The sequence below is a fragment of the Symphalangus syndactylus genome, chromosome 19 (genome assembly GCF_028878055.3).
Source record: "Symphalangus syndactylus isolate Jambi chromosome 19, NHGRI_mSymSyn1-v2.1_pri, whole genome shotgun sequence".
Taxonomy (NCBI): Eukaryota; Metazoa; Chordata; class Mammalia; order Primates; family Hylobatidae; genus Symphalangus; species Symphalangus syndactylus.
The window spans coordinates 56,626,060-56,646,806 of record NC_072434.2 but is presented as its reverse complement, the minus strand read 5'-3'; positions in this window follow the sequence as shown (position 1 = coordinate 56,646,806).

Sequence of the window (20,747 nt, the reverse complement as noted above, 5' to 3'; positions counted from 1 at the left end):
ACGGTGTTCTGAGAAAACTGACTCCATAATTCTAAAACGTATATGAAAGAATAATGGTCAAATAATAACTAAGATGCTTTCAAAGTGGGAGGATAATGGAATACTATGCAGCCATAAAAAGAAACAAGATCATGTCTTTTGCAGGGACATGGATGAATTTGGAATCCATTATCCTCAGCAAACTAATGCAGGAACATAAAACCAAACAATGCATGTTCTCACTTACAAGTGGGAGCCAGATGATGAGCACACATGGACACATGAGGGGAAACAACACACACTGGGGGCTGTCAGGGGTTGGGCTGGGAGAACATAGGAAGAATAGCTAATGGATGCTGGGCTTAATACCTAAGTGATGGGATGATCTGTGCAGAAAACCACCATGACACACATTTACCTATGTAATGAACATGCACAACTTGCACATGTACCCCTAAACTTAAAAGTTGAAGGACAAAGAAAAACAACAAAGTGGGAGTATATTCTCTATTAGTTATCAAGACTAACATGATATTAATAACACATTATTAATATATAGGAAAATGATATTTGAATCATGGCATAGTTACACATTTAAATATTATAGAACAATAAAAATTAATTAACTATAGCTATAGATTACTGCACAGATGAATCTTTTTTTTTTTTTTTTGAGACAGAGTTTCACTCTTGTTGCCAAGGCTAGAGTGCAATGGTGTGATCTTGGCTCACTGCAACCTCCGCCTCCTGGGTTCAAGCAATTCTCCTGCCTCAGCCTCCCGTGTAGCTGGGATTACAGGCATGCACCACCACGCCTGGCTAATTTTGTATTTTAGTAGAGACAGGGTTTCTCCATGTTGGTCAGATTGGTCTCAAATTCCCGACCTCAGGTAATCCGCCCGCCTCGGCCTTCCAAAGTGCTGGGATTACAGGCATGAGCTGCTGCACCCGGCCGGATGAATCTTAGTTGTAACGTGAGTTTCCAATTATTATATTCAGTATTATAACAAAACTAATTTTGAAATATATAGTTTTAAGAATAAATACATAAGTGATAAAACTATGGGAAAAAAATGATAAATATAAAAATCAAAAGGGAGGTTGCCTGTGAAAAGGAGGCATGATAATAAGGAGAAGTGAAGAACACAGAGGTAGCTAGAGTATTAATAACATCTTACTTTTTATATTTGGTAATTAGTTCTTAGGTGTTCATTTTATTATTTTGCTTCATAGCTAGATTACACATATCCTTTATGTTCCACAGGTTACTGAGTCTCTTTTCATGTTTTTTCAATCTTCTTTCCTCCCTGTAGTTATGACTGAATAATTTCTATTGACCTGCCTTCAAATTCAGTGACTCTTTCCTCTGTTCACTTCGTTTTGCTAGGGAGACCATACAGTGAGTTATTTACTTCAGTTCTTAAATATTTCAGTTCTAACATTTCAATTTGAATCTTTTTTATAATTTTCTATTTCTCTGCTGAAAGCTTCCATCTTTTCATTTATTTCAATAGTATGTATCTTTACCTTCTAGAGAATGGTTGTAGTAACTGCTTCAAAGTCTAGGTGTGATAATTCCAACATCTAGGTTATCTCAGGGTTGATATCTGTTGATTTTATTTTCCCCTGAGGGGAAGGCATATTTTCCTGGTCCTTTGTATATAATGTTGGATTACATCCTGAACATTTTGAATATTTTGTTGTAAGACCCTATGTTTTCTAACAAATGTTGACTTTTTGTTGCCTTAGCAATTAAATCAGTTAGCTTCAGATCACACATTTTATCTCACTTGCTATGGATTAGTTCCAACATAAGTTCAGTTTTCAGACTTTATTTCACTTTATTTAGGTGTGTTCCATACACATCCATTTCGAGGGTAAGTTAGGGACCCTGTTAGTTCATAAACAGACTTAGGGTTCCCTTCCAAGAACTCTTCCTGCAAGATTCCCTCATACTTTTTGGTTCTCATGGGAACTAGAGAACTCCTTTTCTGAGTTCTCTGGCTAGAAATTCAGGATTCCTTTCAGTATTTTATCCCCCTATGTTGATAAGAAATTATGTAATAATGGGCCAGGTATGGTGGCTCACACCTGTAATCCCACCACTTTAGAAGGTTGAGGCAAGTGGATTATCTGAGCTTAGGAGTTCAAGACTAGCCAGTGCAACATGGCAAAACCCTGTCTCTACTAAAAATACAAAAATTAGTTGGGCATGGTAGTGCTGACTGTAGTCCCAGATACTCAGGGGGCTGAAGTGGGAGGATTGCTTGACCCTGGGAGGAAGAGGTTGCAGTGAGCTGAGCTTGTGCCACTGCACTCCAGCCTGGGCAATAGAGTGAGATCCTGTCTCAAAAAAAGAAAAAAAAATATTTCATACAAATGTGTCCACCACTGGGGCAAAGTACACTGAGAAAAGAAAGGGGATGGGCCAGGGACGGTGGCTCACGCCTTTAATCCCAGCACTTTGGGAGGCCATGGTGGGTGGATCGCCTGGGGTCAGGAGTTCAAGACCAGCCTGGCCAACATGGTGAAACCCCGTCTCTATAGAAATACAAAAATTAGCTGGGCATGGTGGTGGGCACCTGCAGTCCCAGCTACTCAGGAGGTTGAGGCAGGAGAATCACTTGAACCTGTGAAGCGGAGGTTGCTGTGAGCAGAGATCATGCCGTTGCACTCCAACCTGGGTGACAGAGTGAGACTCGGTCTCAAAAAAAGAAAAAAGAAAAAGAAAAAGAGAAGAAATAAAAAGAAAACAAAAGAAAGAGGATGGAGAAACAGGGATTTCCCCTGCATTCTTCAGGCTGGAGGGGTCTTTTTCCCAGTTAATTAGGCCAGAGAAACAGGCTATCTCCTTGGAACTTAGATGCCCACACCACAATCCCCCAACTGCCATGCAGCTTCCCAAATGGGGATGGCACTAGGGAAATGCCAGGAAAAAAAATGAAAGAAAAAAAGAAAAAGAAACAACAGGGATTTCTTCCCATACTCTCCAGCTCATGGAATGTCCCTATGCCCAGTCTTCTGGCTAGAAATTGGGAGATCCCCTTCAGAGATTTTCCAACACTTAGCACATTTTAATTATTTCATTTTTATTTAGAATGGCTTAGTTCTGTCCTACTCCCTGCATCATAAGCCTCATGCAAGCATGTGTGTGTATTATGTCACAATTGTGTCATCCCACACAGTAGGTAGTCAAGGTATATTTGCTGACAGATTGCATAGTATCTAACACTTAGTTGCTATACAAAGTGCTATCTGGGCTCTGCCCATAACCCCTTGCCTTTATTTTAGTGCACACTAACCTGACCTCCAATTGCAAGCTTGTGAATTTCTCTGCCTGAGGTCTTTCTCAGGCAACTGAAGCATGCTTTGTCTGCACCTGCAGCAGGTTAGAGCCAGAAAGTTAACATCTGCTGAAAAAAAGAGCTCAACCAATTACTAAAGGAGTTGGTTTATAAATACCCCAGCCCATTTCCCCTCAGGTAAGTTAATTCTGTGCACTGGTTTTCAGAATTTTTCCAACAGGGTTTAGCTCCAGTTGTCCACAGTGGTAGTGGGTTTGAAAATGCACAACTTGTTGGCTATTTCCATTCTTTGACTCACTTTACCAATTCTATTTTGGTATTTCCTTATCCTCTTAAATAATCTACTTCTACCGAAATCCTTGCTTTAGGGGTCTACTTCTGAGGTCACCCAAAATAAGGTATCTACATACTATACACACCTAGGAATGGGGGTTTTATTAAGATCTTTTCTTGTAGCTGGTAGATGGACAGAGCACTGGACTTCAAGTCAGGAGGTCCTAGTTTATCCATTTGTCAGCTAGGTAACCTTGAACAAATTCCTCAATTTTTCCGAGGCGCAGATTTCCTCATTTGAAATGTAGAGTTAATAAAATCTACCTCATAATGTTCTTGTGAGGATTAAATAAAATAATGTAATATATGAGAAAATGCCTATTCTGGAGGCCAGCACATAGTGCATCCGTGTATGCTGGTTTAGTGTAAGTATAAAGAATTCTTTCTTGTGCTGTGAACTATCATGCCTAGTTTATTTTTTTCCTGATGGGAAGTGGGGGTTGTATTCACATATCACGTCAACATCAGGAATTGCTAACGGTGGGGAAATGTTGGAGAGATTGTATTGTTTCATCCTGAGGAGCATGCTTCTAATTAGCAAGAGCCTGTTTTATTTCAACATAAATGGGCAATAGCTCAGCAGATGGTCCCACTATTCCTGAGTCGCAGTGTGCTCCAGAGGAAATGTACAACAAACACTTCAGAGTGAGTGCATTGTTTTTTAATTTATACGGAGTTCTCTTTTATTTGAAAATTGTTTCATGAAGTTTTCATTACTTCACAGACTTTTGGGCCTTAAAGAGACCCTAGTGATCAGTAGGAATAACTCCCTATTGTTTCATAGTTAAGGAATCAGAGGCTCTATTGCCTCCCCTCCCCAAAAGCATTTCAGGAACAATGACAACTATCTTCAACTATTTAAAAGATTAATAAATAAGAGATCAATAAGTCTTACTAAACTGACTTCAGAAATTAACAGAGATGGGGCATTCTGAATTCCACTTGAGGGGGAAGATTTTACCAACTAGAGCTGTCCAACAACCAAGGAGATGGCTGATATGAAAAGTTTGCCATCACTGGATGTATGTAAGAGGACACTGAACCTATGGGGCATTCTAGAAGGGATTCCTGCTCTGTGGGAGGGAGACTTAACTAGGAACCAGAGTCCCTTGCAAGTTTACAATTCGACAGTTCTGGGTTTCTTACAGCAAATACCTTGCACAGTACAGAATGCATAATATATGCACAGCAAAAACATGATGATTATCACCATTCTGTGCCCTCTAAAGTTGCCATGGAGATAATTAATTCTCTTCTTACTTCTATGAGTGTCTTCTTTCTTCATAGTGACACTCCATTCATTTTATTTCCCCCTGCCTGCAGTAGCCCAGGGGATGTCAGAGCCCTGTTTCCAAGCATGTGGGAAACCCCAGTGTTTGACACAAGGGGGGCTTTTAGGAGGCCAGGCTTGGCAATGGGGAAGAATATAGCTGTAGAAGCCATGGAGGGGCACCGCTTGGACCATCCTTCAAGAAAGAACTTGCCATAGGTGCAAGGAGTACAGTGAGCTGACTCCTCCAGATACTAGCTCCTTTAGGACTCATCTCGGCTTTCTTGCTGAGGTCTCAGAAGTCCCAGAGAGCCCCTTGCTAATGACTGAGCATGGTAAAAGTGCCAAGTGGCCATTTCAGCATGAATTAGGACTCCTCTTTCGGGTTATCTTTGCTCTGTGGCTGGCTGTTGCATCAGTGCATTTATCAGACCTGCATCATGATCTGAGGTTACTTCAACCCAATCTTGACTCTTTCCTCTGTCTTTCCCAGGTATTGGATCTACATCATGGTCTGAAGGTGTTCCCTGCCCCATCTTGCTTCTTTTCCTGTTACCTTTCATAGTACCTTCACCAAAGCCCTTATATAGTACCCCTAACTCCATCTCAACCTCTGCTGTCAGAAGGACCAGTTGACTCCACGGCTGACCTGGCAGCTATGGAGCCCATGATAAAGGGAACAAAAGACCACATCCCAAAAGTAGGAGAATCTGAATCATCAGCATGATTGAGAAAACAAGAAAGGGAATTGAAGAACAGGATGTACAAGGAAAAGTCAGAAGGCAACAGCATGGGGTTTGGAGGCAGGTTCCTTGAAGAAAATATTCTAGAATGGGGAATCATTTCCATAAAGACTCCCAGCCACACACTAGGGTCAATGTTCCTCAGACAGAAGACACTTAATGTTTTATCTAATGGGGACCAGGAAAAGGGAGAGAAACTGCCTATGCTCTGTCCATTGACACTGGCTGTTGCATTGCACAATATAGCAGCATCGGCAACAGGATTGACACACGTGGAAGTGCCAGCTTTTATTGGGCAGATAATAATAACAGCTAATATTTTATTGCATGAATGGTATGCATCAGGTCCTATTCACTGCTGTTAGTTCATTTATCATTTAACAGTTTCTGAGGGTCAGAAATCTGAGAGTAGCTTGCTGGATTGGGTTTTTCATGAGGTTGTAGTCAGGGCTACAGTCATTTTAAAGCTTACCTCGGGATGGAGGAACAAAACCCAAGTCACATGTGGTTATTGGCAGGCCTCAGTTTCTCACCATGTGGGCCTCTCCATAGGGCTGCTTGACATAGCAGCTGGCTTCCCACAAAGTGAGTAGTAACCCAAGACAGAGACAGCACTCAAGGCAGAAGCCACAATGTTTCCTAACTTCCTTCATCTCTGAAGTGGAATTCCCTTATTTACAGCATATCCTTTCGTCAGAGACAAACCCTGGTACAGTATGGGAGAGCACTACACCAGGGTGAGAATACCAGGAGGGCGAGATCTATGAGACCATCTTGCAGGCTGGCTACCAGAACCTTTAAAGGAACAATATGAAGTAGGTGTTTTACCACGGAGGAAAGTGAGGCTCAGAGAAACTGCAATACCAGTGGAAAGTCAAGGTTTGAACTGAGAGTCTGCGTTCCTAACCACTATGCTATACTGCCTCTCCAAACAGAGGAATAGAAGGTAGGGAAGAAAGAAGATGAATACGGTTGAACTTGATCATTGTGGGTAGTTAAGCAAGGAATGTCATAAACAATGATAATTTGTATAGAAATGTACAGCTTAACAGAACAATTCCTCAATATCAAGGGCAATCTTTACATCAAACCCATAAAGAAGGAATTATTTCCCCACTTTCCAGATGACAAAAAAAATCAGAAAGACTAAGTACTTCCCCATAGTTACACAATTAATACACAATGGAGTTCAACTCAGACTTCATTTCTAAGTACAGGACTCTACACTGTACATCAGCTATTCTTTCCACTAAAAAACCAAAGACAAATTGATGTTTTCAATTCTCTAGCAATAGAAAATAAGGTAACAAAATGGGGGAGGAGCACCAAGAAATTTAGCTACATGTGAAGTAGTGAAAGCCTGCACTGAAGAATGGAATTGGCTGGAATTTTTTCAGTGTTTCTTAAATATAATATACATACAGAAAAGCATACATGTCACAAGCATTTGCCTTGTTGAACTTTTACAAATGAATAAGCCAAATGAAGAAACAGACATTACCATTCACTCCAGAGTCTCTTTCGTTCCCACTTTTTGTTACTACCCCCTACTCAGTAACCACTATGCTGACTTATAAAGCCATAGATTAGTTTCCCTGTTTTTGAAGTTTATATAAATTGAATCATACAAAAAGTAAATGATTCCATTTATATAAACAGCTCCTTTGACCTAATGTTATATCCATGAAATTTATCCATACTGTTGTGTACACTTGTATTTTTTCATTCTCAATGTTGTATAGTATTCCACTGTGTGAAGGTACAATTTATTTATCCACTGTACAAAGGGTTAGCAAACTACAATGCATGGGCCAAATTTGGCCTGCCTCTTATTTCTGTCCAGCCTGAAAGCTAAGAATGTTTTCTACATTTTTAAATGCTTTAAAAAATCAAAAGAGTAACACTTCATGGCACATGATAATTATATGAAATTTAAATTTAAGTGTTTATAAATAACTTTATGGAACATATCATGCTTACTCATTTTCATATTATCTGTGGTTGCTTTCACATTACAATGGTAGAGTGAAGTAGTTACAACAGAGACCATATGTAGTACTATTGCTTTGCACTGTTGCTTGGGGCACCAGAAATATTAATGATGCACTTATAATTCAGTTTTGCCTCTTGGACTTAAAATTTACCATCTGGCTCTTTACAGAAAATGTTTGCTGATACCTGCCTTATATTACTGATGGGCATGAGGGCAGTTTCTACTTATATGCTATTATGAATAGTGCTGCTTTGAACATTCTATTTCATATTTTTGGTGAACTTACATAAGCAGTTATTTTGGGTGCATATCTAGGAGTGGAATTGCTAAGTACTAGGATGTGTTCAGCTTAGTCGGTACTGCCAAAGTGAGTTGTACCAATTTCACATTCTAACCAGCAATGTATGAGAACTTTACTTGCTCCATATTCTCACCAATGGTGTGTATTTTATGTCTATTTCATTTAGTCATCTGGTGAATGTGTGGTGGTAATGCAAGAATGGTTTTGTAATGATAATTACAGCAACTTTTTTTCTAGGCTCTGATAATAGATTCACTTACATTACAGCTTTATAGACAAGTCTATTTTACAGCCATAAAAATAGTCAGCAGAGTTAAGGAATTTTTAGGTCACACAGCTATTAAGTAGCAGGACAAGGATTTGATTGACTTCATAGCCTATGTCCCTTCTATTACACTAAGCTGCCTCTCCATATGACAATTTAAAGAAACATTACACCCTTGGAGAGTATCAGCAATAGTAGTGTGTTCAGGATTCAAACATTTGTTAGAAAAAAAGAGAGTCATGGTTTATAAAAAGTAGGTACAGGGCGAGCATACCCTCATTTCTGCTACTTTCTGCTGCAGTGGTTAACTGTGTGCCTTCTGCCTCCCCTCAGTCCTCTGGCTGGTTACGTTTATTACATGTTCTGACAGTTGAGGCCTGTGGTGAAAAATGATAACAGATTTGTATTCTCAAGATCATCTCCAGATGCCAACTAGAAGCACCTCTGGATTCAGCATATATTTGTCTTTAGTATTTCTTGAAGATGAATGATTGAAAAAAAAGTTCTAGGAACACTTCAGCATAAATCATAGAGAATTCCTTTCTGTGGTAATATGGAATGTGTTTCTCTATTTCTTTAAGAAGAATAATGTGTGTATTAATAACTTGGTTGGAATGGGGACTGGGCCAAGATGAGATGATCACGCAAATCATTATTGATGATTTCTCGTAGCCAAACAATCTGTTCCCTCAAACCTGGAGTTTGTCATCTGTACGGTGTAGACTGCTGAAAGGCCACATCTGAGTCACTTGCATGAGTCCTTTCCTCTCCATGCATCCCAACTGCTACTTTTCCCCATCAGTTTTAAAGTATTTTTTTTTTAGTCTAAATTGCGAAACTCTCATACCAGGTTTAACTGTCTCTCCTATTCAAATTGACCCTATTCTCCTATTCTCTCCTATTCAAATTGACCCTAGAATTGTCCTGCTGATCTGTTTATGCTGTTGCCTTGATCAAATACTTCCAGAGACTCATTATTACCTATATCAGTGCTGTACAATCATTTCTGATTCTACACTAATACCTGTGAAAATTACATCTATGAATTTACATAAAAATTGTAATGTATACATGAGGCATTTACTTATGAATTTGTATTTTGACATAAAAAATATGAAAATGTACAGTTTTTAAAGGATGAGGTAGCATATATCAAGGGTCAGCTAACTTTGTCTTTTTTTTTTATTATTATACTTTAGGTTTTAAGGTACATGTGCACAATGTGCAGGTTTGTTACAAATGTATCCATGTGCCATGTTGTTTTGCTGCACCCATTAACTCGTCATTTAGCATTAGGTATATCTCCTAATGCTGTCCCTCCCAGCTCCCCCCACCCCAAAACAGTCCCTGGAGTGTGATGTTCCCCTTCCTGTGTCCATGAGTTCTCATTATTCAGTTCCCACCTATGAGTGAGAACATGTGGTGTTTGGTTTTTTGTCCTTGCGATAGTTTACTGAGAATGATGGTTTCCAGCTTCATCCATGTCCCTACAAAGGACATGAACTCATCATTTTTTATGGATGCATAGTATTCCATGGTGTATATGTGCCACATTTTCTTAATCCAGTCTATCGTTGTTGGACATTTGGGTTGGTTCCAACTCTTTGCTATTGTGAATAGTGCCGCAATAAACATAAGTGTGCATGTGTCTTTATAGCAGCATGATTTATAGTCCTTTGGGTATATACCCAGTAATGGGATGGCTGGGTCAAATGGTATTTCTAGTTCTAGATCCCTGAAGAATCGCCACACTGACTTCCACAATGGTTGAACTAGTTTACAGTCCCACCAACAGTGTAAAAGAGTTCCTATTTCTCCACATCCTCTCCAGCACCTGTTGTTTCCTGACTTTTTTAATGATGGCCATTCTAACTGGTGTGAGATGGTATCTGATTGTGGTTTTGATTTGCATTTCTCTGATGGCCAGTGATGATGAGCATTTTTTCATGTGTTTTTTGGCTGCATAAATGTCTTCTTTTGAGAAGTGTCTGTTCATGTCCTTCGCTCACTTGTTGATGGGGTTGTTTGTTTTCTTCTTGTAAATTTGTTTGAGTTCATTGTAGATTCTGGATATTAGCCCTTTGTCAGATGAGTAGGTTGCAAAAATTTTCTCCCATTCTGTAGGTTGTCTGTTCACTCTGATGGTAGTTTCTTTTGCTGTGCAGAAGCTCTTTAGTTTAATTAGATCCCATTTGTCAATTCTGGCTTTTGTTGCCATTGCTTTTGGTGTTTTTGACATGAAGTCCTTGCTCGTGCCTATGTCCTGAATGGTATTGCCTAGGTTTTCTTGTAGGATTTTAATGGTTTTAGGTCTTACATTTAAGTCTTTAATCCATCTTGAACTAATTTTTGTATAAGGTGTAAAGAAGGGATCCAGTTTCAGCTTTCTACATATGCTAGCCAGTTTTCCCAGCACCATTTATTAAATAGGGAATCCTTTCCCATTTCCTGTTTTTGTCAGGTTTGTCAAAGATCAGATAATTGTAGATATGTGGCATTATTTCTGAAGGCTCTGTTCTGTTCCATTGATCTATGTCTCTGTTGTGGTACCGGTACCATGCTGTTTTGGTTACTGTAGCCTTGTAGTATAGTTTGAAGTCAGGTAGCATGATGCCTCCAGCTTTGTTCTTTTGGCTTAGGATTGACTTGGCAATGCGGGCTCTTTTTTGGTTCCATATGAACTTTAAAGTAGTTTTTTCCAATTCTGTGAAGAAAGTCATTGGTAGCTTGATGGGGATGGCATTGAATCTATAAATTACCTTGCTCAGTATGGCCATTTTCATGATATTGATTCTTCCAACCCATGAGCATGCAATGTTCTTCCATTTGTTTGTATCCTCTTTTATTTCATTGAGCAGTGGTTTGTAGTTCTCCTTGAAGAGGTCCTTCACATCCCTTGTAAGTTGGATTCCTAGGTATTTTATTCTCTTTGAAGCAATTGTGAATGGGAGTTCACTCATGATTTGGCTCTCTGTTTGTCTGTGATTGGTGTACAAGAATGCTTGTGATTTTTGTACATTGATTTTGTATCCTGAGACTTTGCTGAAGTTGCTAATCAGCTTAAGGAGATTTTGGGCTGAGACAATGGGGTTTTCTAGATATACAATCATGTCATCTGCAAACAGGGACAATTTGACTTCCTCTTTTCCTAATTGAATACCCTTTATTTCCTTCTCCTGCCTGATTGTCCTGGCCAGAACTTCCAGCACTATGTTGAATAGGAGTGGTGAGAGAGGGCATCCCTGTCTTGTGCCAGTTTTCAAAGGGAATGCTTCCAGTTTTTGCCCATTCAGTATGATATTGGCTGTGAGCTTGTCCTAGATAGCTCTTATTATTTTGAGATACGTCCCATCAATACCTAATTTATTGAGAGTTTTTAGCATGAAGGGTTGTTGACTTTTGTCAAAGGCCTTTTCTGCATCTATTGAGATAATCATGTGGTTTTTGTCTTTGGTTCTGTTTATATGCTGGATTACATTTATTGATTTGCGTATGTTGAACCAGCCTTGCATCGCAGGGATGAAGCCCACTTGATCATGGTGGATAAGCTTTTTGATGTGCTGCTGGATTCGGTTTGCCAGTATTTTACTGAGGATTTTTGCATCAATGTTCATCAAGGATATTGGTCTGAAATTCTCTTTTTTGGTTATGTCTCTGCCAGGCTTTGGTATCAGGACGATGCTGGCTTCATAAAATGTGTTAGGGAGGATTCCCTCTTTTTCTATCGATTGGAATAGTTTCAGAAGGAATGGTACCAGTTCCTCCTTGTACCTCTGGTAGAATTCGGCTGTGAATCCATCAGGTCCTGGACTCTTTTTGGTTGGTAAGCTATTGATTATTGCCACAATTTCAGAACCTGTTATTGATCTATTCAGAGATTCAAATTCTTCCTGGTTTAGTCTTGGGAGGGTGTATTTGTTGAGGACTTTATCCATTTCTTCTAGATTTTCTAGTTTATTTGCATAGAGGTGTTTGTAGTATTCTCTGATGGTAGATTGTATTTCTGTGGGATCAGTGGTGATATCCCCTTTTTCATTTTTTATTGCATCTATTTGATTCTTCTCTCTTTTCCTCTTTATTAATCTTGCTAGCGGTCTATCAATTTTGTTGAGCTTTTCAAAAAACCAGCTCCTGGATTCATTAATTTTTTGAAGGGTTTTTTGTGTCTCTATTTCCTTCAGTTCTGCTCTGATTTTAGTTATTTCTAGCCTTCTGCTAGCTTTTGAATGTGTTTGCTCTTGCTTTTCTAGTTCTTTTAATTGCATGTTAGGGTGTCAATTTTGGATCTTTCCTGCTTTCTCTTGTGGGCATTTAGTGCTATAAATTTCCCTCTACACACTGCTTTGAATGTGTCCCAGAGATTCTGGTATGTTGTGTCTTTGTTCTCGTTGGTTTCAAAGAACATCTTTATTTCTGCCTTCATTTCATTATGTACCCAATAGTCATTCAGGAGCAGGTTGTTCAGTTTCCATGTAGTTGAGTGGTTTTGAGTGAGTTTCTTAATCCTGAGTTCTAGTTTGATTGCACTGTGGTCTGAGAGACAGTTTGTTATAATTTTTGTTCTTTTACATTTGCTGAGGAGAGCTTTACTTCCAACTATGTGGTCAATTTTGGAATAGGTGTGGTGTGGTGCTGAAAAAAATGTATATTCTGTTGAATTGGGGTGGAGAGTTCTGTAGATGTCTATTAGGTCCACTTTGTGCAGAGCTGAGTTCAATTCCTGGATATTTTTGTTAACTTTCTGTCTCGTTGATCTGTCTAATATTGACAGTGGGGTGTTAAAATCTCCCATTATTATTGTGTGGGAGTTTAAGTCCCTTTATAGGTCACTCAGGACTTGCTTTATGAATCTGGGTGCTCCTGTGTTGGATGCATATATATTTAGGATAGTTAGCTCTTCTGGTTGAATTGATCCCTTTACCATTATGTAATGGCCTTCTTTGTCTCATTTGATCTTTGTTGGTTTAAAGTCTATTTTATCAGAGACTAGGATTGCAACCCCTGCCTTTTTTTGTTTTCCATTTGCTTGATAGATCTTCCTCCATCCCTTTATTTTGAGTCTATATGTGTCTCTGCATGTGAGATGGGTTTCCTGAATACAGCACACGGATGGGTCTTGACTCCTTATCCATTTTGCCAGTCTGTGTCTTTTAATTGGAGCATTTAGCCCATTTACATTTAAAGTTAATATTGTTATGTGTGAATTTGATCCTGTCATTATGATGTTAGTTGGTTATTTTGCTTGTTAGTTGATGCAGTTTCTTCCTAGCCTCGATGGTCTTTACAATTTGGCATGTTTTTGCAGGGGCTGGTACCGGTTGTTCCTTTCCATGTTCAGTGCTTCCTTCGGGAGCTCTTTTAGGGCAGGCCTGGTGGTGACAAAATCACTCTGCATTTGCTTGTGTGTAAAGTATTTTACTTCTCCTTCACTTATGAAGCTTAATTTGGCTGGATATGAAATTCTGGCTTGAAAATACTTTTCTTTAAGAGTGTTGAATATCGGCCCCCACTCTCTTCTGGCTTGTAGAGTTTCTGCCGAGAGATCAGCTGTTAGTCTGATGGGCTTCCCTTTGTGGGTAACCCAACATTTCTCTCTGGCTGCCCTTAATATTTTTTCCTTCATTTCAACTTTGGTGAATCTGACAATTATGTGTCTTGGAGTTGCTCTTCTCGAGGAGTATCTTTGTGGCGTTCTCTGTATTTCCTGAATCTGAATGTTGACCTGCCTTGCTAGATTGGGGAAGTTCTCCTGGATAATATCTTGCAGAGTGTTTTCCAACTTGGTTCCATTCTCCCCGTCATTTTCAGGTACACCAATCAGATGTAGGTTTGGTCTTTTCACATAGTCCCAAATTTCTTGGAGGCTTTGTTCGTTCCTTTTTATTCTTTTTTCTCTAAACTTCCCTTCTCACTTCATTTCATTCATTTCATCTTCCATCGCTGATACCCTTTCTAACAGTTGATCGCATCGGCTACCGAGGCTTCTGCAATCTTCGCATAGTTCTTGATACTTGGCTTTCAACTCCATCAGCTCCTTTAAGCCCTTCTCTCCATTGGTTATTCTAGTTATGCATTTGTCTAATTGTTTTTCAAAGTTTTTAACTTCTTTGCTATTGTTTTGAATTTCCTCCTGTAGCTCGGAGTAGTTTGATTGTCTGAAGCCTTCTTCTCTCAACTCGTCAAAGTCATTCTCCGTCCAGCTTTGTTCCATTGCTGGTGAGGAGCTGCGTTCCTTTGGAGGAGGAGAGGTGCTCTGCTTTTTAGAGTTTCCAGTTTTTCTGCTCTCTTTTTTCCCCATCTTTGTGGTTTTATCTACTTTTGATCTTTGATGATGGTGATGTACAGATGGGTTTTTGGTGTGGATGTCCTTTCTGTTTGTTAGTTTTCCTTCTACCAGACAGGACCCTCAGCTGCAGGTCTGTTGGAGTTTGCTAGAGGTCCACTCCAGACCCTGTTTGGCGGGGTGTCAGCAGCGGTGGCTGCAGAACAGCGGATTTTCGTGAGACCACAAATTCAGCTGTCTGATAGTTCCTCTGGAAGTTTTGTCTCAGAGGAGTACCCGGCCGAATGAGGTGTCAGTCTGTCCCTACTGGGGGATGCCTCCCAGTTAGGCTCCTCCGGGGTCAGGGACCCACTTTAGGAGGCAGTCTGTCCGTTCTCAGATCTCCAGCTGTGTGCTGGGAGAACCACTACTCACTTCAAAGCTGTCAGTCAGACAGGGACATTTAAGTCTGCAGAGGTTCCTGCTGAATTTTTGTTTGTCTGTGCCCTGCCCCCAGAGGTGGAGCCTACAGAGGCAGGCAGGCCTCCTTGAGCTGTGGTGGGCTCCACCCAGTTCGAGCTTCCTGGCTGCTTTGTTTACCTAAGCAAGCCTGGGCAATGGCAGGCGCCACTACCCCAGCCTCGCTGCCACCTTGCAGTTTGATCTCAGACTGCTGTGCTAGCAATCAGCGAGACTCTGTGGGCATAGGACCCTCCGAGCCAGCTGTGAGACACAATCTCCTGGTGTGCCGTTTTCCAGGCCCATTGGAAAAGCGCAGTATTAGGGTGTGACTGACCCGATTTTCCAGGTGTCTGTTACCCCTTTCTTTGACGAGGAAAGGGAACTCCCTGACCCCTTGCGCTTCCCGAGTGAGGCAATGCCTCACCCTGCTTTGGCTCGCGCACAGTGCGCTGCACCGGCTGTCCTGCACCCACTGTTTGGCACTCCCTAGTGAGACGAACCCGGTACGTTAAACGGAGATGCAGAAATCACCCATCTTCTGTGTCGCTCAGGCTGGGAGCTGTAGACCGGAGCTGTTCCTATTCGGCCATCTTGGCTCCACCAGCTAACTTTGTCTTAAAAAAATAACAGATAGTACAGATTTTAGGCTTTTGTGGATGATAAGGCTCTATCACATCTTCTCAACTCTGCCATTATAGTGCAAAAGCAGCCATAGACACTATGCAAACAAATGGGTATAAATGTGCTCTAATAAAACTTTACTAATAAAATGGCCAAATTTGGTCTGCAGTCCATATTTTGTGGATACCTGATATATATCTTTAGCTACTTCAGATGTGGCCAAGGTCAAACTGGACCCAGGAACTCAAATACTCCTGACTTTCCTCTCCATCTCTGCTGTGCATGTCTACGCTGTTCTCCCTGCAGCTGAAGCCTGGCTTCCTCTGCTCCACAGACCACCACACAGTAAAAGCTGGCTAGCAGCAGTTCTCACTTCGATGTTACAATCCAGGCACACACCAAGAACCCTGTTCAACTCTCTTAGTTCTAGACGGAATTTCCCAGAAAAAAACTTACTCGCCCAACTTAGTGTGCCCTTGCCATTTCAGTAACATTATATCACATGGCGATTTTTACTACAACCACTCAGATGGAGAGAAAGGGAGGAATTCCTCCAGAAGGCATGACAGGCAAACAACTTTCTCAGTATCTTCTACCATAAGGAGCAGCACAAAGAAAGAAATAATTAATTATCACAATAGTTGGGATAATTTTCATAAAGAAAAGCAACCGTAGTTATAGAAAGCATATGAGAGATAAGTTGTCTTATATTGCTAAGCACTTACTGTGCATAGAACTATGCAAACAAATGGGTTATGGCTGTGTTCTATGTGGTAGTTTCTTTAAAGCAATGAGTGGTTTTCAAATCACTTTTAGTATCTATGCCAGAAAGAATGTGTTATGTTATGCTGTGGTAACAAACAACTCTAAAATCTCGGCTTCATAAAGCAAAGATGAATTTCTTGTTCATACTACATGTCTATTACGAGTTGGCCAAAGGCTCTTCTCCCCCTTCTCCATCAGGAATACATGTGAACTGAACATCCCCCAACTGTCTCCCATAGGAGGAAGAAAAGAAAGGGGTGAATCATGCAATAGTCTTTAAAGGTTTCTTCTTGAAAGTGACACACATTGAGTTCACTCATATTTAATTCGCCTAATCACTTAACTTTAAAAAGGTTAAATGAGTAATTAAGCGATGTGCTTGGATTGTATTACTGGTACCAATTACATGCTGCTGTCCTGCAATAGGACTGTGTACCTTTACCATACATTGTTACGTGACTGTGGGACAAGTACATGTTCCCATTTCATCAATATTATGTTTGGCCAGATGGCTTGCTTTGGCCAATTAAATGTAATCAGAAGTAATATGTGTTACATTTGAGCAGAGAATGTAAAGCCATCATATGGTTCTGTCATTGTTCTTTTCCGTGATAAAAAAAAAAAATGATATGTCCCAAATAAGGGCTGTTCAGGCAGCCTCTGTTCTAGAACGAAGGAGATACATAAAGTGAAGCCATGTCTACCTACAGTCAACATGTCAACTACAAGAGAAACTAACTTTTGTTATTATAAACTACTGAGGGTTTGGAGTCTTTTGTTGTAGCAGTATAACCCAGAAGAAGGTGACTACTACAGAGAAGAACCAGAGATATCAATAAATAGCTCTAATGACTAACACGACCAGCCTTTATAATGACAGAATTTTTACTTGCTTGTTGCTGTACACACATTATACACACACACCCCTCTTCAAGGAGTCACCCCAAAAGTCTGTCCAACCACTATATCCAACACAAAGTTCAAGTTATCTGGATGTGTTCATTTGCTGGGGCTTCCATAACAAATACCACAGACTGGGTGACCTAAACAACAGAAGTATATTTTTCACAGTTCTGGAAGCACGGTTCTGGAAGTCCAAGATGGAGATATTGGCAGGATATTCTTCCAAGGGCCCTCTCCTTGGATTGTAAATAGCTGTCTTTTCTCCCTTGTCTTCACGCGGTCCTCCCTCTGTGCCTATCTGTGTCCTAATCTTCTCTTCTTATAAGGACAACAATCATGATGAATTAGGGACAACCTACATGATACTATTTTACCTTAATTTTCTCTTTATTTAAAGGCCCTATCTCCAAATGCAGTTGCATTCTGAGACACTGGGGGTTAGGACTTCAATGTATGATTTTTGGAGGGGGGGGACAACTCAGCTCAAATACTGGGCTACATGCAGCAATCTTTCCATCAGAGCATTTGTGCAAAGTTGTCTTTTTATCAAGTCCAGATTTGGCTTCTCTTGATCTGGAGACCTTTGTACTAAAAAGATAAATCATCTGTGCCCTACACACCCAATATACAAGAGAACAGAAAAGCCACAATAAATAACTTCATTCAGAAAGATAAACTATAGGAGACATATAGCAGAAACTGTTCCATAGTAAGTCGGAAATCCTAAAAGGCAGAAATCTTGAAGGTCCCCTACTTAAGAGTAGAGAATGTGCTTAAGTAAAGCCTGACTACACACTCAGGGAGTATCATCCTTCTACTTTTATCTCCATTATCCTTGGCTCTGACCTCTGGAGACTGTATCTTTTTTATTACAGGCATACCACAGGGATGTTGCGGATTCAGTTCCAGACCACCACAACAAAGCAGATATCACAATAAAGCAAGTCACACAAAGGTTTTGGTTTACCAATGCATATAAAAGTTATGTTTGCACTACACAGGAGTCTATTTGGTGTGCAATACCACTATGTCAAAAAAAAGTACATACGATAATTTTTAAAATTATGCTGCTAAAAATTGTTAATGATCATTTGAGCCTTCAGCAAATCCTAATCTGTTTTGCTCATGGAAAGTTTTGCCCATGTTGATGGCTGTTGGCTTATCAGGGTGTGGTTGCTGAAGGTTGGGGTGGCTGTGGCAATTTCTTAAAATAGGACAATGAAGTTGGCTACATTGCTTTACTTCCTTTCATGAAAGATTTGTCTGTAGTATGCAATGCTGTTTGATAGCAAATTTTAAAATGTTTATTTTTCAATTGACACATAATATTTGTACATATTTATGGGGTACATAGTGATATTTTGATACATACAATATATAGTGGTCAGATCAGGGTAATTAGCATACCGATCATCTCAAACATTTATCATTTCTTTGTATTGGGAACATTCAATATCCTCTCTTCTTGCTATTTGAAAATTTAATGTGCTGTTAACTATAGTAATCCTACAATGCTATAAAACAATAGAACACATTCCTCCTATCTAGCTGTAATTTGTTTCTGTTAACATATCTTTGTTTCCCCCCTTTTCCCTACCCTTCCCAGCCTCTAGTAACCTCTATTCTCTTTATTTCTATGGGATTTTTATCTTCCCCACATGAAGGAGAACGTGCGATGTTCAACTTTCTCCTTCTGGCTTATTTCACTTTATATAATGTCCTTCAGGCTCATCTATGTTGCCACGAATGACAGGATTTCATTCTTTTTTTATAGACAAATAGTATTCCATGCTGTATATATGCCACATTTTCCTTATCCATTCATCTGTTGTTGGACACTTGGGTTGATTCCATATCTTGTCTATTGTGAATAGTGCTGCAATAAACATTGGGGTGTAGATATCTCTGTGATACACTGATTTCCTTTTTTTTTTTTTTTTTTTTAGATATCTACCTAGTGGGATTGCTAGATCATATGGTAGTTCTATTTGTAGCTTTTTGAGGAAGCTTTATGCTCTTTTCCATTGTGGCTGTACTCTTCCACATTCCTACCAAGAGCATGTAAGAGTGCCCTTTTCCTTACAACCTCAACAGCATTTGTGATTTGTCTTTTTGATAATAGTCACTTTAACTGAGGTGAGATTATACCTTATTGTGGCTTTGATTTTCATTTTCTTTGTGATTAGTGATGTTGAGGATTTATTCATATATTTGTTGGCTATTTGTATATCTTCTTGTTAGAAATGTTTATTCAGACCATTTGCTAATTTTTTAATTGAATTGTTTGATTTCTTTGCTTTTGAGATGTTTGAGTTTCTTGTATATTCTGGATGTTAAGCCTTGTCACAGGAACAGTTTATAAATATTTTCTTTCATTCTGTACATTGCCTTTTCACTGTGTCAATTGTTCTCTTTGTTGTGCAGAAGCTTTTTGGTTTGATGTAATCCCATTTATTTTTGTTTTATTGCCTGCGTGTTTGAGCTCTTATTCATAAAATCACTCCTCAGACTAATGTCTTGGATTGTTTTCCCTGTTGCTTCTACTAATGTTATAGTTTCAAGTCTCATACTTAGAATTTTAATTTATTTTGAGTTGATTTTTATATAGAGTGAGAGATAAATGCCCTTCAAAATTGGAATCAATCCTCTCAAGCCCTGCTGCTGCTTTATTAAGTTTATATAATATTCTATTTATTGTCTTTTAAACAATGTTCATGGTATCTTCACTAGGAGTAGATTCCATCTCAAGAAACTACATTCTTTGCTCATCCATAAGAAGCAACTCCTCATCTGTTCAAATTTTATCATAAGATTACAGAGATTCATTTTCTTAATCCAGTCTATCGTTGTTGGACATTTGGGTTGGTTCCAACTCTTTGCTATTGTGAATAGTGCCGCAATAAACATACGAGAAAATGTGGCACATATACACCATGGAATACTATGCAGCCATAAAAAATGATGAGTTCGTGTCCTTTGTAGGGACATGGATGAAACTGGAAAACATCATTCTCAGTAAACTATCGCAAGGACAAAAAACCAAACACCGCATGTTCTCACTCATAGGTGGGAATTGAACAATGAGAACTCATGGACACAGGAAGGGGAACATCACGCTCCGGGGACTGTTGTGGGGTGGGGGGAGGGGGGAGGGACAGCATTAGGAGATACATCTAATGCTAAATGACGAGTTAATGGGTGCAGGAAATCAACATGGCACATGGATACATATGTAACAAACCTGCACATTGTGCACATGTACCCTAAAACCCTAAAGTATAATAAAAAATAAAAAATAAAAAAAAATAAAAAAAAAGATTACAGAGATTCAGTCTCATCTTCTGGCTCTACTTCTAATTCTTATTCTCTTGCGATTTCTAGCATATTTGCAGTTACTTCCTCCACTGAAGTCTTGAACCCTTCAAAGTCAACCATGACGACTTGAATCAACTCCTTCCAAACTCCTGTTAATGGTGACATCTTAACCTCTTCCCATGTTCTTAATGGCAACTAGATGATAAACCCTTCCCAGAAGGTTTTCAATT